Source organism: Pelobates fuscus, chromosome 2, assembly GCF_036172605.1.
Source record: "Pelobates fuscus isolate aPelFus1 chromosome 2, aPelFus1.pri, whole genome shotgun sequence".
NCBI classification, from domain to species: Eukaryota; Metazoa; Chordata; class Amphibia; order Anura; family Pelobatidae; genus Pelobates; species Pelobates fuscus.
The window spans coordinates 352,736,922-352,757,828 of NC_086318.1; the positions used below are offsets into that span (position 1 = coordinate 352,736,922).

The 20,907-nt window shown below is 43.0% G+C and overlaps 24 non-coding genes and 1 pseudogene across 24 annotated transcripts; all 25 read right to left on the bottom strand.

Annotated features, from left to right (window-relative positions):
* Window positions 1-135: 135 nt before the first annotated feature.
* On the bottom strand, window positions 136-302 carry LOC134590590 (U1 spliceosomal RNA). Its single transcript, XR_010087490.1, has one exon. It is a non-coding gene; the product is annotated as a U1 spliceosomal RNA (small nuclear RNA).
* Window positions 303-770: 468 nt separating this feature from the next.
* Window positions 771-911, bottom strand: LOC134592090 (U4 spliceosomal RNA). Its single transcript, XR_010088766.1, has one exon. It is a non-coding gene; the product is annotated as a U4 spliceosomal RNA (small nuclear RNA).
* An 899-nt stretch (window positions 912-1,810) lies between these two features.
* LOC134590283 (U1 spliceosomal RNA) lies at window positions 1,811-1,977 on the bottom strand. Its single transcript, XR_010087229.1, has one exon. It is a non-coding gene; the product is annotated as a U1 spliceosomal RNA (small nuclear RNA).
* A 479-nt stretch (window positions 1,978-2,456) lies between these two features.
* Window positions 2,457-2,597, bottom strand: LOC134592092 (U4 spliceosomal RNA). The gene has a single exon (XR_010088767.1). It is a non-coding gene; the product is annotated as a U4 spliceosomal RNA (small nuclear RNA).
* An 899-nt stretch (window positions 2,598-3,496) lies between these two features.
* LOC134590284 (U1 spliceosomal RNA) lies at window positions 3,497-3,663 on the bottom strand. The gene has a single exon (XR_010087230.1). It is a non-coding gene; the product is annotated as a U1 spliceosomal RNA (small nuclear RNA).
* Window positions 3,664-4,140: 477 nt separating this feature from the next.
* LOC134593858 (U4 spliceosomal RNA) lies at window positions 4,141-4,280 on the bottom strand. Its single transcript, XR_010090279.1, has one exon. It is a non-coding gene; the product is annotated as a U4 spliceosomal RNA (small nuclear RNA).
* An 899-nt stretch (window positions 4,281-5,179) lies between these two features.
* On the bottom strand, window positions 5,180-5,346 carry LOC134589664 (U1 spliceosomal RNA). The gene has a single exon (XR_010086705.1). It is a non-coding gene; the product is annotated as a U1 spliceosomal RNA (small nuclear RNA).
* Window positions 5,347-5,820: 474 nt separating this feature from the next.
* LOC134592093 (U4 spliceosomal RNA) lies at window positions 5,821-5,961 on the bottom strand. Its single transcript, XR_010088768.1, has one exon. It is a non-coding gene; the product is annotated as a U4 spliceosomal RNA (small nuclear RNA).
* An 899-nt stretch (window positions 5,962-6,860) lies between these two features.
* Window positions 6,861-7,027, bottom strand: LOC134589652 (U1 spliceosomal RNA). Its single transcript, XR_010086695.1, has one exon. It is a non-coding gene; the product is annotated as a U1 spliceosomal RNA (small nuclear RNA).
* A 477-nt stretch (window positions 7,028-7,504) lies between these two features.
* On the bottom strand, window positions 7,505-7,645 carry LOC134592094 (U4 spliceosomal RNA). The gene has a single exon (XR_010088769.1). It is a non-coding gene; the product is annotated as a U4 spliceosomal RNA (small nuclear RNA).
* Window positions 7,646-8,544: 899 nt separating this feature from the next.
* LOC134590484 (U1 spliceosomal RNA) lies at window positions 8,545-8,711 on the bottom strand. Its single transcript, XR_010087401.1, has one exon. It is a non-coding gene; the product is annotated as a U1 spliceosomal RNA (small nuclear RNA).
* A 478-nt stretch (window positions 8,712-9,189) lies between these two features.
* LOC134592095 (U4 spliceosomal RNA) lies at window positions 9,190-9,330 on the bottom strand. Its single transcript, XR_010088770.1, has one exon. It is a non-coding gene; the product is annotated as a U4 spliceosomal RNA (small nuclear RNA).
* Window positions 9,331-10,229: 899 nt separating this feature from the next.
* On the bottom strand, window positions 10,230-10,396 carry LOC134590700 (U1 spliceosomal RNA). Its single transcript, XR_010087585.1, has one exon. It is a non-coding gene; the product is annotated as a U1 spliceosomal RNA (small nuclear RNA).
* Window positions 10,397-10,871: 475 nt separating this feature from the next.
* Window positions 10,872-11,012, bottom strand: LOC134592096 (U4 spliceosomal RNA). The gene has a single exon (XR_010088771.1). It is a non-coding gene; the product is annotated as a U4 spliceosomal RNA (small nuclear RNA).
* Window positions 11,013-11,911: 899 nt separating this feature from the next.
* LOC134590345 (U1 spliceosomal RNA) lies at window positions 11,912-12,078 on the bottom strand. Its single transcript, XR_010087283.1, has one exon. It is a non-coding gene; the product is annotated as a U1 spliceosomal RNA (small nuclear RNA).
* A 477-nt stretch (window positions 12,079-12,555) lies between these two features.
* On the bottom strand, window positions 12,556-12,696 carry LOC134592097 (U4 spliceosomal RNA). The gene has a single exon (XR_010088772.1). It is a non-coding gene; the product is annotated as a U4 spliceosomal RNA (small nuclear RNA).
* An 899-nt stretch (window positions 12,697-13,595) lies between these two features.
* LOC134590908 (U1 spliceosomal RNA) lies at window positions 13,596-13,762 on the bottom strand. Its single transcript, XR_010087763.1, has one exon. It is a non-coding gene; the product is annotated as a U1 spliceosomal RNA (small nuclear RNA).
* Window positions 13,763-14,240: 478 nt separating this feature from the next.
* On the bottom strand, window positions 14,241-14,381 carry LOC134592098 (U4 spliceosomal RNA). The gene has a single exon (XR_010088773.1). It is a non-coding gene; the product is annotated as a U4 spliceosomal RNA (small nuclear RNA).
* Window positions 14,382-15,280: 899 nt separating this feature from the next.
* On the bottom strand, window positions 15,281-15,447 carry LOC134589653 (U1 spliceosomal RNA). The gene has a single exon (XR_010086696.1). It is a non-coding gene; the product is annotated as a U1 spliceosomal RNA (small nuclear RNA).
* A 476-nt stretch (window positions 15,448-15,923) lies between these two features.
* On the bottom strand, window positions 15,924-16,064 carry LOC134592099 (U4 spliceosomal RNA). Its single transcript, XR_010088774.1, has one exon. It is a non-coding gene; the product is annotated as a U4 spliceosomal RNA (small nuclear RNA).
* Window positions 16,065-16,963: 899 nt separating this feature from the next.
* On the bottom strand, window positions 16,964-17,130 carry LOC134590875 (U1 spliceosomal RNA). Its single transcript, XR_010087735.1, has one exon. It is a non-coding gene; the product is annotated as a U1 spliceosomal RNA (small nuclear RNA).
* A 477-nt stretch (window positions 17,131-17,607) lies between these two features.
* LOC134593868 (U4 spliceosomal RNA) lies at window positions 17,608-17,713 on the bottom strand (annotated as a pseudogene).
* An 899-nt stretch (window positions 17,714-18,612) lies between these two features.
* On the bottom strand, window positions 18,613-18,779 carry LOC134590346 (U1 spliceosomal RNA). The gene has a single exon (XR_010087284.1). It is a non-coding gene; the product is annotated as a U1 spliceosomal RNA (small nuclear RNA).
* Window positions 18,780-19,243: 464 nt separating this feature from the next.
* LOC134593184 (U4 spliceosomal RNA) lies at window positions 19,244-19,384 on the bottom strand. Its single transcript, XR_010089702.1, has one exon. It is a non-coding gene; the product is annotated as a U4 spliceosomal RNA (small nuclear RNA).
* Window positions 19,385-20,282: 898 nt separating this feature from the next.
* On the bottom strand, window positions 20,283-20,449 carry LOC134591086 (U1 spliceosomal RNA). The gene has a single exon (XR_010087916.1). It is a non-coding gene; the product is annotated as a U1 spliceosomal RNA (small nuclear RNA).
* Between the last annotated feature and the right edge of the window lie 458 nt (window positions 20,450-20,907).

Sequence of the window (20,907 nt, forward strand, 5' to 3'; positions counted from 1 at the left end):
ATGATCAAGCCTAGGAAATGATTGTCGCTGCCTGCTTGATGCGGAAAGTAAGAGCCAAAGAAGACGGGTGCCGTGGCTGAAATTATCCTTCGTCAGAATTGGTGAAGTTCTCTATTTTTGTCAAACAAGCAAACACAGGGGAAAGCGCGAACGCAGTCCCCCACTACCATAAATTATGCAGTCGATTTTCCCACATTTGAGGAAATCGCAGAGATCAACTGGTACGGAGTGCAATGAACCAGCCTCACTCTGGGAGAGCCACCTTAGGGATCATGGCTATTGCTCCCCTGCCAGGTAAGTATGACATGACGGGTACATTCAAAGGCACGCCCGCTGGGAAGCCTTTCCTTTAGGCTGTGGTGAAATAATAAAGCAAGTTAAAAAAGAAGAGCAAATAAATAATCCAAATGATAGAAGGCTAGAAAACATTACCAAACCTCGTGGCTGATCGTTTTTTTCCTTAGCTACCAGTAATTTTAGTGCCTTCAGGTGGTTAGGTGTGAATAATTGAGCTGGATTCAGGGTGCGAAGGAGCAATTTGCATAAAGGCAAATGCTAGGCCAATGAGCCGAAGGATGGGAATTCGTAGCATGGAGTGAGAATAGTGTGCTGCCGGAAACAAATGGATTCAGTGGGAGAGAAAGGTAAAAGGGAAATGCTAAGAAGCCAGCGGAAGGAATGGTGCAACAGAGCTCAGGAAGAAACGGGAGTCACGTAAGACACGCCCTGGACATGGGGCGCCATAAACTTTTATTAAACCAATCTTTCAGTCTCCTTAGAGCCTGTCAAAAATTGCCAATGCTGACTGTATTTCAAGTCATCATGGCGGGGTATTGGGTAAAGTTTTCAATTAGCAATAATCACGCCTCGGATTGACCTCATGGGCTACGATACTGCCACTGCGCAAAGCTAACTGTTCAAGTGGGCCAGCTTTTAAGAGCTACCATGTAAGGAAACTTTAAGACAGCGGTGAGAAAAAGTTCATGACCATAAGCCATTGCAAAGGATTATGGGAGGCAATATTCTAATTAGGCCCGCTTCCTCCTACAGGGAAGCTTAAACCCCAACAAATTCCTTGGTCTTCTTATATGGCATCTTGGAATGGTTCCAAACCTATAACAGAGCGTGAGGGCAACCATATCTTGCAGCAAACCTTGTACAATTTTTTTTCTCTCTTTGGAAACAGTTTTGCCAAGATTCTACTACAGCAGCCATTAGGCAGAGTACACAATCCGCTGGTCTACGTTCGTCCCCAAAGTCACACATTTCATGACTCCATCGATAGGAATGACCCTTGCCTAGCACCTGTCTTCTCTTCATCCACACTCAACAGGGCTGAAAGAACATTTGTGGTGGCTTTTTCAAAATTCCATGGTGTTCATTAGTAAGTGCTAGCGACCACCCAGCTATTCCTAAGGTTTGGTCTGATTGTCTCAAGCGGCAATTCACTGCCTTGATCCAGAAAATCTTTTTTTCCCATAAATTCAATCAAACGTTACGTTCTGTTGGAAGACGTAATATAGGTCTCCAATTCTTTATTTCTTCCATTGCATTGAAGCATACAATAAATCAAAAGAAGTCAGGATAAAAAAATGATGAAAAAAAAGCTGAAAAGTTAAAATAAAAAGTGAAATTCTGGCTTAAAACTGGTCTCCAGAAAACAAAGATAATAAAAATGATCAAGCCTAGGAAATGATTGTCGCTGCCTGCTTGATGCGGAAAGTAAGAGCCAAAGAAGACGGGTGCCGTGGCTGAAATTATCCTTCGTCAGAATTGGTGAAATTCTCTATTTTTGTCAAACAAGCAAACACAGGGGAAAGCGCGAACGCAGTCCCCCACTACCATAAATTATGCAGTCGATTTTCCCACATTTGAGGAAATCGCAGAGGTCAACTGGTACGGAGTGCAATGAACCAGCCTCACTCTGGGAGAGCCACCTTAGGGATCATGGCTATTGCTCCCCTGCCAGGTAAGTATGACATGATAGGTACATTCAAAGGCACGCCCGCTGGGAAGCCTTTCCTTTAGGCTGTGGTGAAATAATAACGCAAGTAAAAAAAAAAAGAAAAAAGAAGAGCAAATAAATAATCCAAATGATAGAAGGCTACAAAAGATTACCAAACCTCGTGGCTGATCGTTGTTTTCCTTAGCTACCAGTAATTTTAGTGCCTTCAGGTGGTTAGGTGTGAATAATTGAGCTGGATTCAGGGTGCGAAGGAGCAATTTGCATAAAGGCAAATGCTAGGCCAATGAGCCGAAGGATGGGAATTCGTAGCATGGAGTGAGAATAGTGTGCTGCCGGAAACAAGTGGATTCAGTGGGAGAGAAAGGTAAAAGGGAAATGCTAAGAAGCCAGCGGAAGGAATGGTGCAACAGAGCTCAGGAAGAAATGGGAGTCACGTAAGACACGCCCTGGACATGGGGCGCCATAAACTTTTATTAAACCAATCTTTCAGTCTCCTTAGAGCCTGTCAAAAATTGCCAATGCTGACTGTATTTCAAGTCATCATGGCGGGGTATTGGGTAAAGTTTTCAATTAGCAATAATCACGCCTCGGATTGACCTCATGGGCTACGATACTGCCACTGCGCAAAGCTAACTGTTCAAGTGGGCCAGCTTTTAAGAGCTACCATGTAAGGACACTTTAAGACAGCGGTGAGAAAAAGTTCATGACCATAAGCCATTGCAAAGGATTATGGGAGGCAATATTCTAATTAGGCCCGCTTCCTCCTACAGGGAAGCTTAAACCCCAACAAATTCCTTGGTCTTCTTATATGGCATCTTGGAATGGTTCCAAACCTATAACAGAGAGTGAGGGCAACCATATCTTGCAGCAAACCTTGTACAATTTTTTTTCTCTCTTTGGAAACAGTTTTGCCAAGATTCTACTACAGCAGCCATTAGGCAGAGTACACAATCCGCTGGTCTACGTTCGTCCCCAAAGTCACACATTTCATGACTCCATCGATAGGAATGACCCTTGCCTAGCACCTGTCTTCTCTTCATCCACACTCAACAGGGCTGAAAGAACATTTGTGGTGGCTTTTTCAAAATTCCATGGTGTTCATTAGTAAGTGCTAGCGACCACCCAGCTATTCCTAAGGTTTGGTCTGATTGTCTCAAGCGGCAATTCACTGCCTTGATCCAGAAAATCTTTTTTTCCCATAAATTCAATCAAACGTTACGTTCTGTTGGAAGACGTAATATAGGTCTCCAATTCTTTATTTCTTCCATTGCATTGAAGCATACAATAAATCAAAAGAAGTCAGGATAAAAAAATGATGAAAAAAAAGCTGAAAAGTTAAAATAAAAATTGAAATTCTGGCTTAAAACTGGTCTCCAGAAAACAAAGATAATAAAAATGATCAAGCCTAGGAAATGATTGTCGCTGCCTGCTTGATGCGGAAAGTAAGAGCCAAAGAAGACGGGTGCCGTGGCTGAAATTATCCTTCGTCAGAATTGGTGAAGTTCTCTATTTTTGTCAAACAAGCAAACACAGGGGAAAGCGCGAACGCAGTCCCCCACTACCATAAATTATGCAGTCGATTTTCCCACATTTGAGGAAATCGCAGAGGTCAACTGGTACGGAGTGCAATGAACCAGCCTCACTCTGGGAGAGCCACCTTAGGGATCATGGCTATTGCTCCCCTGCCAGGTAAGTATGACATGATGGGTACATTCAAAGGCACGCCCGCTGGGAAGCCTTTCCTTTAGGCTGTGGTGAAATAATAAAGCAAGTAAAAAAAAAAAAAAAAGAAGAGCAAATAAATAATCCAAATGATAGAAGGCTACAAAAGATTACCAAACCTCGTGGCTGATCGTTGTTTTCCTTAGCTACCAGTAATTTTAGTGCCTTCAGGTGGTTAGGTGTGAATAATTGAGCTGGATTCAGGGTGCGAAGGAGCAATTTGCATAAAGGCAAATGCTAGGCCAATGAGCCGAAGGATGGGAATTCGTAGCATGGAGTGAGAATAGTGTGCTGCCGGAAACAAGTGGATTCAGTGGGAGAGAAAGGTAAAAGGGAAATGCTAAGAAGCCAGCGGAAGGAATGGTGCAACAGAGCTCAGGAAGAAACGGGAGTCACGTAAGACACGCCCTGGACATGGGGCGCCATAAAATTTTATTAAACCAATCTTTCAGTCTCCTTAGAGCCTGTCAAAATTGCCAATGCTGACTGTGTTTCAAGTCATCATGGCGGGGTATTGAGTAAAGTTTTCAATTAGCAATAATCACGCCTCGGATTGACTTCATGGGCTACGATACTGCCACTGCGCAAAGCTAACTGTTCAAGTGGGCCAGCTTTTAAGAGCTACCACGTAAGGACACTTTAAGACAGCGGTGAGAAAAAGTTCATGACCATAAGCCATTGCAAAGGATTATGGGAGGCAATATTCTAATTAGGCCCGCTTCCTCCTACAGGGAAGCTTAAACCCCAACAAATTCCTTGGTCTTCTTATATGGCATCTTGGAATGGTTCCAAACCTATAACAGAGAGTGAGGGCAACCATATCTTGCAGCAAACCTTGTACAATTTTTTTTCTCTCTTTGGAAACAGTTTTGCCAAGATTCTACTACAGCAGCCATTAGGCAGAGTACACAATCCGCTGGTCTACGTTCGTCCCCAAAGTCACACATTTCATGACTCCATCGATAGGAATGACCCTTGCCTAGCACCTGTCTTCTCTTCATCCACACTCAACAGGGCTGAAAGAACATTTGTGGTGGCTTTTTCAAAATTCCATGGTGTTCATTAGTAAGTGCTAGCGACCACCCAGCTATTCCTAAGGTTTGGTCTGATTGTCTCAAGCGGCAATTCACTGCCTTGATCCAGAAAATCTTTTTTTCCCATAAATTCAATCAAACGTTACGTTCTGTTGGAAGACGTAATATAGGTCTCCAATTCTTTATTTCTTCCATTGCATTGAAGCATACAATAAATCAAAAGAAGTCAGGATAAAAAAATGATGAAAAAAAAGCTGAAAAGTTAAAATAAAAAGTGAAATTCTGGCTTAAAACTGGTCTCCAGAAAACATAGATAATAAAAATGATCAAGCCTAGGAAATGATTGTCGCTGCCTGCTTGATGCGGAAAGTAAGAGCCAAAGAAGACGGGTGCCCTGGCTGAAATTATCCTTCGTCAGAATTGGTGAAGCTCTCTATTTTTGTCAAACAAGCAAACACAGGGGAAAGCGCGAACGCAGTCCCCCACTACCATAAATTATGCAGTCGAGTTTCCCACATTTGAGGAAATCGCAGAGGTCAACTGGTACGGAGTGCAATGAACCAGCCTCACTCTGGGAGAGCCACCTTAGGGATCATGGCTATTGCTCCCCTGCCAGGTAAGTATGACATGACGGGTACATTCAAAGGCACGCCCGCTGGGAAGCCTTTCCTTTAGGCTGTGGTGAAATAATAAAGCAAGTTTAAAAAAAAAAAGAAGAGCAAATAAATAATCCAAATGATAGAAGGCTAGAAAAGATTACCAAACCTCGTGGCTGATCGTTTTTTTCCTTAGCTACCAGTAATTTTAGTGCCTTCAGGTGGTTAGGTGTGAATAATTGAGCTGGATTCAGGGTGCGAAGGAGCAATTTGCATAAAGGCAAATGCTAGGCCAATGAGCCGAAGGATGGGAATTCGTAGCATGGAGTGAGAATAGTGTGCTGCCGGAAACAAATGGATTCAGTGGGAGAGAAAGGTAAAAGGGAAATGCTAAGAAGCCAGCGGAAGGAATGGTGCAACAGAGCTCAGGAAGAAACGGGAGTCACGTAAGACACGCCCTAGACATGGGGCGCCATAAACTTTTATTAAACCAATCTTTCAGTCTCCTTAGAGCCTGTCAAAAATTGCCAATGCTGACTGTATTTCAAGTCATCATGGCGGGGTATTGGGTAAAGTTTTCAATTAGCAATAATCACGCCTCGGATTGACCTCATGGGCTACGATACTGCCACTGCGCAAAGCTAACTGTTCAAGTGGGCCAGCTTTTAAGAGCTACCATGTAAGGACACTTTAAGACCGCGGTGAGAAAAAGTTCATGACCATAAGCCATTGCAAAGGATTATGGGAGGCAATATTCTAATTAGGCTCGCTTCCTCCTACAGGGAAGCTTAAACCCCAACAAATTCCTTGGTCTTCTTATATGGCATCTTGGAATGGTTCCAAACCTATAACAGAGAGTGAGGGCAACCATATCTTGCAGCAAACCTTGTACAATTTTTTTTCTCTCTTTGGAAACAGTTTTGCCAAGATTCTACTACAGCAGCCATTAGGCAGAGTACACAATCCGCTGGTCTACGTTCGTCCCCAAAGTCACACATTTCATGACTCCATCGATAGGAATGACCCTTGCCTAGCACCTGTCTTCTCTTCATCCACACTCAACAGGGCTGAAAGAACATTTGTGGTGGCTTTTTCAAAATTCCATGGTGTTCATTAGTAAGTGCTAGCGACCACCCAGCTATTCCTAAGGTTTGGTCTGATTGTCTCAAGCGGCAATTCACTGCCTTGATCCAGAAAATCTTTTTTTCCCAGAAATTCAATCAAACGTTACGTTCTGTTGGAAGACGTTATATAGGTCTCCAATTCTTTATTTCTTCCATTGCATTGAAGCATACAATAAATCAAAAGAAGTCAGGATAAAAAAATGATGAAAAAAAAGCTGAAAAGTTAAAATAAAAAGTGAAATTCTGGCTTAAAACTGGTCTCCAGAAAACAAAGATAATAAAAATGATCAAGCCTAGGAAATGATTGTCGCTGCCTGCTTGATGCGGAAAGTAAGAGCCAAAGAAGACGGGTGCCGTGGCTGAAATTATCCTTTGTCAGAATTGGTGAAGTTCTCTATTTTTGTCAAACAAGCAAACACAGGGGAAAGCGCGAACGCAGTCCCCCACTACCATAAATTATGCAGTCGAGTTTCCCACATTTGAGGAAATCGCAGAGGTCAACTGGTACGGAGTGCAATGAACCAGCCTCACTCTGGGAGAGCCACCTTAGGGATCATGGCTACTGCTCCCCTGCCAGGTAAGTATGACATGACGGGTACATTCAAAGGCACGCCCGCTGGGAAGCCTTTCCTTTAGGCTGTGGTGAAATAATAAAGCAAGTTTAAAAAAAAAAAAAAGAAGAGCAAATAAATAATCCAAATGATAGAAGGCTACAAAAGATTACCAAACCTCGTGGCTGATCGTTTTTTTCCTTAGCTACCAGTAATTTTAGTGCCTTCAGGTGGTTAGGTGTGAATAATTGAGCTGGATTCAGGGTGCGAAGGAGCAATTTGCATAAAGGCAAATGCTAGGCCAATGAGCCGAAGGATGGGAATTCGTAGCATGGAGTGAGAATAGTGTGCTGCCGGAAACAAGTGGATTCAGTGGGAGAGAAAGGTAAAAGGGAAATGCTAAGAAGCCAGCGGAAGGAATGGTGCAACAGAGCTCAGGAAGAAACGGGAGTCACGTAAGACACGCCCTAGACATGGGGCGCCATAAACTTTTATTAAACCAATCTTTCAGTCTCCTTAGAGCCTGTCAAAAATTGCCAATGCTGACTGTATTTCAAGTCATCATGGCGGGGTATTGGGTAAAGTTTTCAATTAGCAATAATCACGCCTCGGATTGACCTCATGGGCTACGATACTGCCACTGCGCAAAGCTGACTGTTCAAGTGGGCCAGCTTTTAAGAGCTACCATGTAAGGACACTTTAAGACAGCGGTGAGAAAAAGTTCATGACCATAAGCCATTGCAAAGGATTATGGGAGGCAATATTCTAATTAGGCCCGCTTCCTCCTACAGGGAAGCTTAAACCCCAACAAATTCCTTGGTCTTCTTATATGGCATCTTGGAATGGTTCCAAACCTATAACAGAGAGTGAGGGCAACCATATCTTGCAGCAAACCTTGTACAATTTTTTTTCTCTCTTTGGAAACAGTTTTGCCAAGATTCTACTACAGCAGCCATTAGGCAGAGTACACAATCCGCTGGTCTACGTTCGTCCCCAAAGTCACACATTTCATGACTCCATCGATAGGAATGACCCTTGCCTAGCACCTGTCTTCTCTTCATCCACACTCAACAGGGCTGAAAGAACATTTGTGGTGGCTTTTTCAAAATTCCATGGTGTTCATTAGTAAGTGCTAGCGACCACCCAGCTATTCCTAAGGTTTGGTCTGATTGTCTCAAGCGGCAATTCACTGCCTTGATCCAGAAAATCTTTTTTTCCCAGAAATTCAATCAAACGTTACATTCTGTTGGAAGACGTAATATAGGTCTCCAATTCTTTATTTCTTCCATTGCATTGAAGCATACAATAAATCAAAAGAAGTCGGGATAAAAAAATTATGAAAAAAAAGCTGAAAAGTTAAAATAAAAAGTGAAATTCTGGCTTAAAACTGGTCTCCAGAAAACATAGATAATAAAAATGATCAAGCCTAGGAAATGATTGTCGCTGCCTGCTTGATGCGGAAAGTAAGAGCCAAAGAAGACGGGTGCCGTGGCTGAAATTATCCTTCGTCAGAATTGGTGAAGTTCTCTATTTTTGTCAAACAAGCAAACACAGGGGAAAGCGCGAACGCAGTCCCCCACTACCATAAATTATGCAGTCGATTTTCCCACATTTGAGGAAATCGCAGAGGTCAACTGGTACGGAGTGCAATGAACCAACCTCACTCTGGGAGAGCCACCTTAGGGATCATGGCTATTGCTCCCCTGCCAGGTAAGTATGACATGACGGGTACATTCAAAGGCACGCCCGCTGGGAAGCCTTTCCTTTAGGCTGTGGTGAAATAATAAAGCAAGTTAAAAAAAAAAAAAAAAGAAGAGCAAATAAATAATCCAAATGATAGAAGGCTAGAAAACATTACCAAACCTCGTGGCTGATCGTTTTTTTCCTTAGCTACCAGTAATTTTAGTGCCTTCAGGTGGTTAGGTGTGAATAATTGAGCTGGATTCAGGGTGCGAAGGAGCAATTTGCATAAAGGCAAATGCTAGGCCAATGAGCCGAAGGATGGGAATTCGTAGCATGGAGTGAGAATAGTGTGCTGCCGGAAACAAATGGATTCAGTGGGAGAGAAAGGTAAAAGGGAAATGCTAAGAAGCCAGCGGAAGGAATGGTGCAACAGAGCTCAGGAAGAAACGGGAGTCACGTAAGACACGCCCTGGACATGGGGCGCCATAAACTTTTATTAAACCAATCTTTCAGTCTCCTTAGAGCCTGTCAAAAATTGCCAATGCTGACTGTATTTCAAGTCATCATGGCGGGGTATTGGGTAAAGTTTTCAATTAGCAATAATCACGCCTCGGATTGACCTCATGGGCTACGATACTGCCACTGCGCAAAGCTAACTGTTCAAGTGGGCCAGCTTTTAAGAGCTACCATAAAAGGAGACTTTAAGACAGCGGTGAGAAAAAGTTCATGACCATAAGCCATTGCAAAGGATTATGGGAGGCAATATTCTAATTAGGCCCGCTTCCTCCTACAGGGAAGCTTAAACCTCAACAAATTCCTTGGTCTTCTTATATGGCATCTTGGAATGGTTCCAAACCTATAACAGAGAGTGAGGGCAACCATATCTTGCAGCAAACCTTGTACAATTTTTTTTCTCTCTTTGGAAACAGTTTTGCCAAGATTCTACTACAGCAGCCATTAGGCAGAGTACACAATCCGCTGGTCTACGTTCGTCCCCAAAGTCACACATTTCATGACTCCATCGATAGGAATGACCCTTGCCTAGCACCTGTCTTCTCTTCATCCACACTCAACAGGGCTGAAAGAACATTTGTGGTGGCTTTTTCAAAATTCCATGGTGTTCATTAGTAAGTGCTAGCGACCACCCAGCTATTCCTAAGGTTTGGTCTGATTGTCTCAAGCGGCAATTCACTGCCTTGATCCAGAAAATCTTTTTTTCCCAGAAATTCAATCAAACGTTACGTTCTGTTGGAAGACGTTATATAGGTCTCCAATTCTTTATTTCTTCCATTGCATTGAAGCATACAATAAATCAAAAGAAGTCAGGATAAAAAAATGATGAAAAAAAAGCTGAAAAGTTAAAATAAAAAGTGAAATTCTGGCTTAAAACTGGTCTCCAGAAAACAAAGATAATAAAAATGATCAAGCCTAGGAAATGATTGTCGCTGCCTGCTTGATGCGGAAAGTAAGAGCCAAAGAAGACGGGTGCCGTGGCTGAAATTATCCTTCGTCAGAATTGGTGAAGTTCTCTATTTTTGTCAAACAAGCAAACACAGGGGAAAGCGCGAACGCAGTCCCCCACTACCATAAATTATGCAGTCGAGTTTCCCACATTTGAGGAAATCGCAGAGGTCAACTTGTACGGAGTGCAATGAACCAGCCTCACTCTGGGAGAGCCACCTTAGGGATCATGGCTACTGCTCCCCTGCCAGGTAAGTATGACATGACGGGTACATTCAAAGGCACGCCCGCTGGGAAGCCTTTCCTTTAGGCTGTGGTGAAATAATAAAGCAAGTTTAAAAAAAAAAAAGAAGAGCAAATAAATAATCCAAATGATAGAAGGCTACAAAAGATTACCAAACCTCGTGGCTGATCGTTTTTTTCCTTAGCTACCAGTAATTTTAGTGCCTTCAGGTGGTTAGGTGTGAATAATTGAGCTGGATTCAGGGTGCGAAGGAGCAATTTGCATAAAGGCAAATGCTAGGCCAATGAGCCGAAGGATGGGAATTCGTAGCATGGAGTGAGAATAGTGTGCTGCCGGAAACAAGTGGATTCAGTGGGAGAGAAAGGTAAAAGGGAAATGCTAAGAAGCCAGCGGAAGGAATGGTGCAACAGAGCTCAGGAAGAAACGGGAGTCACGTAAGACACGCCCTAGACATGGGGCGCCATAAACTTTTATTAAACCAATCTTTCAGTCTCCTTAGAGCCTGTCAAAAATTGCCAATGCTGACTGTATTTCAAGTCATCATGGCGGGGTATTGGGTAAAGTTTTCAATTAGCAATAATCACGCCTCGGATTGACCTCATGGGCTACGATACTGCCACTGCGCAAAGCTAACTGTTCAAGTGGGCCAGCTTTTAAGAGCTACCATGTAAGGACACTTTAAGACAGCGGTGAGAAAAAGTTCATGACCATAAGCCATTGCAAAGGATTATGGGAGGCAATATTCTAATTAGGCCCGCTTCCTCCTACAGGGAAGCTTAAACCCCAACAAATTCCTTGGTCTTCTTATATGGCATCTTGGAATGGTTCCAAACCTATAACAGAGAGTGAGGGCAACCATATCTTGCAGCAAACCTTGTACAATTTTTTTTCTCTCTTTGGAAACAGTTTTGCCAAGATTCTACTACAGCAGCCATTAGGCAGAGTACACAATCCGCTGGTCTACGTTCGTCCCCAAAGTCACACATTTCATGACTCCATCGATAGGAATGACCCTTGCCTAGCACCTGTCTTCTCTTCATCCACACTCAACAGGGCTGAAAGAACATTTGTGGTGGCTTTTTCAAAATTCCATGGTGTTCATTAGTAAGTGCTAGCGACCACCCAGCTATTCCTAAGGTTTGGTCTGATTGTCTCAAGCGGCAATTCACTGCCTTGATCCAGAAAATCTTTTTTTCCCAGAAATTCAATCAAACGTTACGTTCTGTTGGAAGACGTAATATAGGTCTCCAATTCTTTATTTCTTCCATTGCATTGAAGCATACAATAAATCAAAAGAAGTCAGGATAAAAAAATGATGAGAAAAAAGCTGAAAAGTTAAAATAAAAAGTGAAATTCTGGCTTAAAACTGGTCTCCAGAAAACAAAGATAATAAAAATGATCAAGCCTAGGAAATGATTGTCGCTGCCTGCTTGATGCGGAAAGTAAGAGCCAAAGAAGACAGGTGCCGTGGCTGAAATTATCCTTCGTCAGAAGTGGTGAAGTTCTCTATTTTTGTCAAACAAGCAAACACAGGGGAAAGCGCGAACGCAGTCCCCCACTACCATAAATTATGCAGTCGATTTTCCCACATTTGAGGAAATCGCAGAGGACAACTGGTACGGAGTGCAATGAACCAGCCTCACTCTGGGAGAGCCACCTTAGGGATCATGGCTATTGCTCCCCTGCCAGGTAAGTATGACATAACGGGTACATTCAAAGGCACGCCCGCTGGGAAGCCTTTCCTTTAGGCTGTGGTGAAATAATAAAGCAAGTAAAAAAAAAAAAAAAAGAAGAGCAAATAAATAATCCAAATGCTAGAAGGCTACAAAAGATTACCAAACCTCGTGGCTGATCGTTGTTTTCCTTAGCTACCAGTAATTGTAGTGCCTTCAGGTGGTTAGGTGTGAATAATTGAGCTGGATTCAGGGTGCGAAGGAGCAATTTGCATAAAGGCAAATGCTAGGCCAATGAGCCGAAGGATGGGAATTCGTAGCATGGAGTGAGAATAGTGTGCTGCCGGAAACAAGTGGATTCAGTGGGAGAGAAAGGTAAAAGGGAAATGCTAAGAAGCCAGCGGAAGGAATGGTGCAACAGAGCTCAGGAAGAAACGGGAGTCACGTAAGACGCGCCCTGGACATGGGGCGCCATAAACTTTTATTAAACCAATCTTTCAGTCTCCTTAGAGCCTGTCAAAAATTGCCAATGCTGACTGTATTTCAAGTCATCATGGCGGGGTATTGGGTAAAGTTTTCAATTAGCAATAATCACGCCTCGGATTGACCTCATGGGCTACGATACTGCCACTGCGCAAAGCTAACTGTTCAAGTGGGCCAGCTTTTAAGAGCTACCATGTAAGGACACTTTAAGACAGCGGTGAGAAAAAGTTCATGACCATAAGCCATTGCAAAGGATTATGGGAGGCAATATTCTAATTAGGCCCGCTTCCTCCTACAGGGAAGCTTAAACCCCAACAAATTCCTTGGTCTTCTTATATGGCATCTTGGAATGGTTCCAAACCTATAACAGAGAGTGAGGGCAACCATATCTTGCAGCAAACCTTGTACAATTTTTTTTCTCTCTTTGGAAACAGTTTTGCCAAGATTCTACTACAGCAGCCATTAGGCAGAGTACACAATCCGCTGGTCTACGTTCGTCCCCAAAGTCACACATTTCATGACTCCATCGATACGAATGACCCTTGCCTAGCACCTGTCTTCTCTTCATCCACACTCAACAGGGCTGAAAGAACATTTGTGGTGGCTTTTTCAAAATTCCATGGTGTTCATTAGTAAGTGCTAGCGACCACCCAGCTATTCCTAAGGTTTGGTCTGATTGTCTCAAGCGGCAATTCACTGCCTTGATCCAGAAAATCTTTTTTTCCCAGAAATTCAATCAAACGTTACGTTCTGTTGGAAGACGTAATATAGGTCTCCAATTCTTTATTTCTTCCATTGCATTGAAGCATACAATAAATCAAAAGAAGTCGGGATAAAAAAATGATGAAAAAAAAGATGAAAAGTTAAAATAAAAAGTGAAATTCTGGCTTAAAACTGGTCTCCAGAAAACATAGATAATAAAAATGATCAAGCCTAGGAAATGATTGTCGCTGCCTGCTTGATGCGGAAAGTAAGAGCCAAAGAAGACGGGTGCCGTGGCTGAAATTATCCTTCGTCAGAATTGGTGAAGTTCTCTATTTTTGTCAAACAAGCAAACACAGGGGAAAGCGCGAACGCAGTCCCCCACTACCATAAATTATGCAGTCGATTTTCCCACATTTGAGGAAATCGCAGAGGTCAACTGGTACGGAGTGCAATGAACCAACCTCACTCTGGAAGAGCCACCTTAGGGATCATGGCTATTGCTCCCCTGCCAGGTAAGTATGACATGATGGGTACATTCAAAGGCACGCCCGCTGGGAAGCCTTTTCTTTAGGCTGTGGTGAAATAATAAAGCAAGTTAAAAAAAAAAAAAAAAGAAGAGCAAATAAATAATCCAAATGATAGAAGGCTAGAAAACATTACCAAACCTCGTGGCTGATCGTTTTTTTCCTTAGCTACCAGTAATTTTAGTGCCTTCAGGTGGTTAGGTGTGAATAATTGAGCTGGATTCAGGGTGCGAAGGAGCAATTTGCATAAAGGCAAATGCTAGGCCAATGAGCCGAAGGATGGGAATTCGTAGCATGGAGTGAGAATAGTGTGCTGCCGGAAACAAATGGATTCAGTGGGAGAGAAAGGTAAAAGGGAAATGCTAAGAAGCCAGCGGAAGGAATGGTGCAACAGAGCTCAGGAAGAAACGGGAGTCACGTAAGACACGCCCTGGACATGGGGCGCCATAAACTTTTATTAAACCAATCTTTCAGTCTCCTTAGAGCCTGTCAAAAATTGCCAATGCTGACTGTATTTCAAGTCATCATGGCGGGGTATTGGGTAAAGTTTTCAATTAGCAATAATCACGCCTCGGATTGACCTCATGGGCTACGATACTGCCACTGCGCAAAGCTAACTGTTCAAGTGGGCCAGCTTTTAAGAGCTACCATGTAAGGAAACTTTAAGACAGCGGTGAGAAAAAGTTCATGACCATAAGCCATTGCAAAGGATTATGGGAGGCAATATTCTAATTAGGCCCGCTTCCTCCTACAGGGAAGCTTAAACCCCAACAAATTCCTTGGTCTTCTTATATGGCATCTTGGAATGGTTCCAAACCTATAACAGAGAGTGAGGGCAACCATATCTTGCAGCAAACCTTGTACAATTTTTTTTCTCTCTTTGGAAACAGTTTTGCCAAGATTCTACTACAGCAGCCATTAGGCAGAGTACACAATCCGCTGGTCTACGTTCGTCCCCAAAGTCACACATTTCATGACTCCATCGATAGGAATGACCCTTGCCTAGCACCTGTCTTCTCTTCATCCACACTCAACAGGGCTGAAAGAACATTTGTGGTGGCTTTTTCAAAATTCCATGGTGTTCATTAGTAAGTGCTAGCGACCACCCAGCTATTCCTAAGGTTTGGTCTGATTGTCTCAAGCGGCAATTCACTGCCTTGATCCAGAAAATCTTTTTTTCCCAGAAATTCAATCAAACGTTACGTTCTGTTGGAAGACGTTATATAGGTCTCCAATTCTTTATTTCTTCCATTGCATTGAAGCATACAATAAATCAAAAGAAGTCAGGATAAAAAAATGATGAAAAAAAAGCTGGAAAGTTAAAATAAAAAGTGAAATTCTGGCTTAAAACTGGTCTCCAGAAAACAAAGATAATAAAAATGATCAAGCCTAGGAAATGATTGTCGCTGCCTGCTTGATGCGGAAAGTAAGAGCCAAAGAAGACGGGTGCCGTGGCTGAAATTATCCTTCGTCAGAATTGGTGAAGTTCTCTATTTTTGTCAAACAAGCAAACACAGGGGAAAGCGCGAACGCAGTCCCCCACTACCATAAATTATGCAGTCGAGTTTCCCACATTTGAGGAAATCGCAGAGGTCAACTGGTACGGAGTGCAATGAACCAGCCTCACTCTGGGAGAGCCACCTTAGGGATCATGGCTACTGCTCCCCTGCCAGGTAAGTATGACATGACGGGTACATTCAAAGGCACGCCCGCTGGGAAGCCTTTCCTTTAGGCTGTGGTGAAATAATAAAGCAAGTTTAAAAAAAAAAAAAGAAGAGCAAATAAATAATCCAAATGATAGAAGGCTACAAAAGATTACCAAACCTCGTGGCTGATCGTTTTTTTCCTTAGCTACCAGTAATTTTAGTGCCTTCAGGTGGTTAGGTGTGAATAATTGAGCTGGATTCAGGGTGCGAAGGAGCAATTTGCATAAAGGCAAATGCTAGGCCAATGAGCCGAAGGATGGGAATTCGTAGCATGGAGTGAGAATAGTGTGCTGCCGGAAACAAGTGGATTCAGTGGGAGAGAAAGGTAAAAGGGAAATGCTAAGAAGCCAGCGGAAGGAATGGTGCAACAGAGCTCAGGAAGAAACGGGAGTCACGTAAAACACGCCCTAGACATGGGGCGCCATAAACTTTTATTAAACCAATCTTTCAGTCTCCTTAGAGCCTGTCAAAAATTGCCAATGCTGACTGTATTTCAAGTCATCATGGCGGGGTATTGGGTAAAGTTTTCAATTAGCAATAATCACGCCTCGGATTGACCTCATGGGCTACGATACTGCCACTGCGCAAAGCTAACTGTTCAAGTGGGCCAGCTTTTAAGAGCTACCATGTAAGGACACTTTAAGACAGCGGTGAGAAAAAGTTCATGACCATAAGCCATTGCAAAGGATTATGGGAGGCAATATTCTAATTAGGCCCGCTTCCTCCTACAGGGAAGCTTAAACCCCAACAAATTCCTTGGTCTTCTTATATGGCATCTTGGAATGGTTCCAAACCTATAACAGAGAGTGAGGGCAACCATATCTTGCAGCAAACCTTGTACAATTTTTTTTCTCTCTTTGGAAACAGTTTTGCCAAGATTCTACTACAGCAGCCATTAGGCAGAGTACACAATCCGCTGGTCTACGTTCGTCCCCAAAGTCACACATTTCATGACTCCATCGATAGGAATGACCCTTGCCTAGCACCTGTCTTCTCTTCATCCACACTCAACAGGGCTGAAAGAACATTTGTGGTGGCTTTTTCAAAATTCCATGGTGTTCATTAGTAAGTGCTAGCGACCACCCAGCTATTCCTAAGGTTTGGTCTGATTGTCTCAAGCGGCAATTCACTGCCTTGATCCAGAAAATCTTTTTTTCCCAGAAATTCAATCAAACGTTACGTTCTGTTGGAAGACGTAATATAGGTCTCCAATTCTTTATTTCTTCCATTGCATTGAAGCATACAATAAATCAAAAGAAGTCAGGATAAAAAAATGATGAGAAAAAAGCTGAAAAGTTAAAATAAAAAGTGAAATTCTGGCTTAAAACTGGTCTCCAGAAAACAAAGATAATAAAAATGATCAAGCCTAGGAAATGATTGTCGCTGCCTGCTTGATGCGGAAAGTAAGAGCCAAAGAAGACAGGTGCCGTGGCTGAAATTATCCTTCGTCAGAAGTGGTGAAGTTCTCTATTTTTGTCAAACAAGCAAACACAGGGGAAAGCGCGAACGCAGTCCCCCACTACCATAAATTATGCAGTCGATTTTCCCACATTTGAGGAAGTCGCAGAGGTCAACTGGTACGGAGTGCAATGAACCAGCCTCACTCTGGGAGAGCCACCTTAGGGATCATGGCTATTGCTCCCCTGCCAGGTAAGTATGACATGACGGGTACATTCAAAGGCACGCCCGCTGGGAAGCCTTTCCTTTAGGCTGTGGTGAAATAATAAAGCAAGTAAAAAAAAAAAAAAAAGAAGAGCAAATAAATAATCCAAATGCTAGAAGGCTACAAAAGATTACCAAACCTCGTGGCTGATCGTTGTTTTCCTTAGCTACCAGTAATTTTAGTGCCTTCAGGTGGTTAGGTGTGAATAATTGAGCTGGATTCAGGGTGCGAAGGAGCAATTTGCATGAAGGCAAATGCTAGGCCAATGAGCCGAAGGATGGGAATTCGTAGCATGGAGTGAGAATAGTGTGCTGCCGGAAACAAGTGGATTCAGTGGGAGAGAAAGGTAAAAGGGAAATGCTAAGAAGCCAGCGGAAGGAATGGTGCAACAGAGCTCAGGAAGAAACAAGAGTCACGTAAGACACGCCCTGGACATGGGGCGCCAAAAACTTTTATTAAACCAATCTTTCAGTCTCCTTAGAGCCTGTCAAAAATTGCCAATGCTGACTGTATTTCAAGTCATCATGGCGGGGTATTGGGTAAAGTTTTCAATTACGATACTGCCACTGCGCAAAGCTAACTGTTCAAGTGGGCCAGCTTTTAAGAGCTACCATGTAAGGACACTTTAAGACAGCGGTGAGAAAAAGTTCATGACCATAAGCCATTGCAAAGGATTATGGGAGGCAATATTCTAATTAGGCCCGCTTCCTCCTACAGGGAAGCTTAAACCCCAACAAATTCCTTGGTCTTCTTATATGGCATCTTGGAATGGTTCCAAACCTATAACAGAGAGTGAGGGCAACCATATCTTGCAGCAAACCTTGTACAATTTTTTTTCTCTCTTTGGAAACAGTTTTGCCAAGATTCTACTACAGCAGCCATTAGGCAGAGTACACAATCCGCTGGTCTACGTTCGTCCCCAAAGTCACACATTTCATGACTCCATCGATAGGAATGACCCTTGCCTAGCACCTGTCTTCTCTTCATCCACACTCAACAGGGCTGAAAGAACATTTGTGGTGGCTTTTTCAAAATTCCATGGTGTTCATTAGTAAGTGCTAGCGACCACCCAGCTATTCCTAAGGTTTGGTCTGATTGTCTCAAGCGGCAATTCACTGCCTTGATCCAGAAAATCTTTTTTTCCCAGAAATTCAATCAAACGTTACGTTCTGTTGGAAGACGTAATATAGGTCTCCAATTCTTTATTTCTTCCATTGCATTGAAGCATACAATAAATCAAAAGAAGTCAGGATAAAAAAATGATGAAAAAAAAGCTGAAAAGTTAAAATAAAAAGTGAAATTCTGGCTTAAAACTGGTCTCCAGAAAACAAAGATAATAAAAATGATCAAGCCTAGGAAATGATTGTCGCTGCCTGCTTGATGCGGAAAGTAAGAGCCAAAGAAGACGGGTGCCGTGGCTGAAATTATCCTTCGTCAGAATTGGTGAAGTTCTCTATTTTTGTCAAACAAGCAAACACAGGGGAAAGCGCGAACGCAGTCCCCCACTACCATAAATTATGCAGTCGATTTTCCCACATTTGAGGAAATCGCAGAGGACAACTGGTACGGAGTGCAATGAACCAGCCTCACTCTGGGAGAGCCACCTTAGGGATCATGGCTATTGCTCCCCTGCCAGGTAAGTATGACATGATGGGTACATTCAAAGGCACGCCCGCTGGGAAGCCTTTCCTTTAGGCTGTGGTGAAATAATAAAGCAAGTAAAAAAAAAAAAAAAAAGAAGAGCAAATAAATAATCCAAATGATAGAAGGCTCCAAAAGATTACCAAACCTCGTGGCTGATCGTTGTTTTCCTTAGCTACCAGTAATTTTAGTGCCTTCAGGTGGTTAGGTGTGAATAATTGAGCTGGATTCAGGGTGCGAAGGAGCAATTTGCATAAAGGCAAATGCTAGGCCAATGAGCCGAAGGATGGGAATGAGAATAGTGTGCTGCCGGAAACAAGTGAATTCAGTGGGAGAGAAAGGTAAAAGGGAAATGCTAAGAAGCCAGCGGAAGGAATGGTGCAACAGAGCTCAGGAAGAAACGGGAGTCACGTAAGACACGCCCTAGACATGGGGCGCCATAAACTTTTATTAAACCAATCTTTCAGTCTCCTTAGAGCCTGTCAAAAATTGCCAATGCTGACTGTATTTCAAGTCATCATGGCGGGGTATTGGGTAAAGTTTTCAATTAGCAATAATCACGCCTCGGATTGACCTCATGGGCTAAGATACTGCCACTGCGCAAAGCTAGCTGTTCAAGTGGGCCAGCTTTTAAGAGTACCACGTAAGGACACTTTAAGACAGCGGTGAGAAAAAGTTCATGACCATAAGCCATTGCAAAGGATTATGGGAGGCAATATTCTAATTAGGCCCGCTTCCTCCTACAGGGAAGCTTAAACCCCAACAAATTCCTCGGTCTTCTTATATGGCATCTTGGAATGGTTCCAAACCTATAACAGAGAGTGAGGGCAACCATATCTTGCAGCAAACCTTGTACAATTTTTTTTCTCTCTTTGGAACCAGTTTTGCCAAGATTCTACTACAGCAGCCATTAGGCAGAGTACACAATCCGCTGGTCTACGTTCGTCCCCAAAGTCACACATTTCATGACTCCATCGATAGGAATGACCCTTGCCTAGCACCTGTCTTCTCTTCATCCACACTCAACAGGGCTGAAAGAACATTTGTGGTGGCTTTTTCAAAATTCCATGGTGTTCATTAGTAAGTGCTAGCGACCACCCAGCTATTCCTAAGGTTTGGTCTGATTGTCTCAAGCGGCAATTCACTGCCTTGATCCAGAAAATCTTTTTTTCCCAGAAATTCAATCAAACGTTACGTTCTGTTGGAAGACGTAATATAGGTCTCCAATTCTTTATTTCTTCCATTGCATTGAAGCATACAATAAATCAAAAGAAGTCAGGATAAAATAATGATGAAAAAAAAGCTGAAAAGTTAAAATAAAAAGTGAAATTCTGGCTTAAAACTGGTCTCCAGAAAACATAGATAATAAAAATGATCAAGCCTAGGAAATGATTGTCGCTGCCTGCTTGATGCGGAAAGTAAGAGCCAAAGAAGACGGGTGCCCTGGCTGAAATTATCCTTCGTCAGAATTGGTGAAGCTCTCTATTTTTGTCAAACAAGCAAACACAGGGGAAAGCGCGAACGCAGCCCCCCACTACCATAAATTATGCAGTCGAGTTTCCCACATTTGAGGAAATCGCAGAGGTCAACTGGTACAGAGTGCAATGAACCAGCCTCACTCTGGGAGAGCCACCTTAGGGATCATGGCTATTGGTCCCCTGCCAGGTAAGTATGACATGACGGGTACATTCAAAGGCACGCCCGCTGGGAAGCCTTTCCTTTAGGCTGTGGTGAAATAATAAAGCAAGTTTAAAAAAAAAAAAAAGAAGAGCAAATAAATAATCCAAATGATAGAAGGCTAGAAAAGATTACCAAACCTCGTGGCTGATCGTTTTTTTCCTTAGCTACCAGTAATTTTAGTGCCTTCAGGTGGTTAGGTGTGAATAATTGAGCTGGATTCAGGGTGCGAAGGAGCAATTTGCATAAAGGCAAATGCTAGGCCAATGAGCCGAAGGATGGGAATTCGTAGCATGGAGTGAGAATAGTGTGCTGCCGGAAACAAATGGATTCAGTGGGAGAGAAAGGTAAAAGGGAAATGCTAAGAAGCCAGCGGAAGGAATGGTGCAACAGAGCTCAGGAAGAAACGGGAGTCACGTCAGACACGCCCTAGACATGGGGCGCCATAAACTTT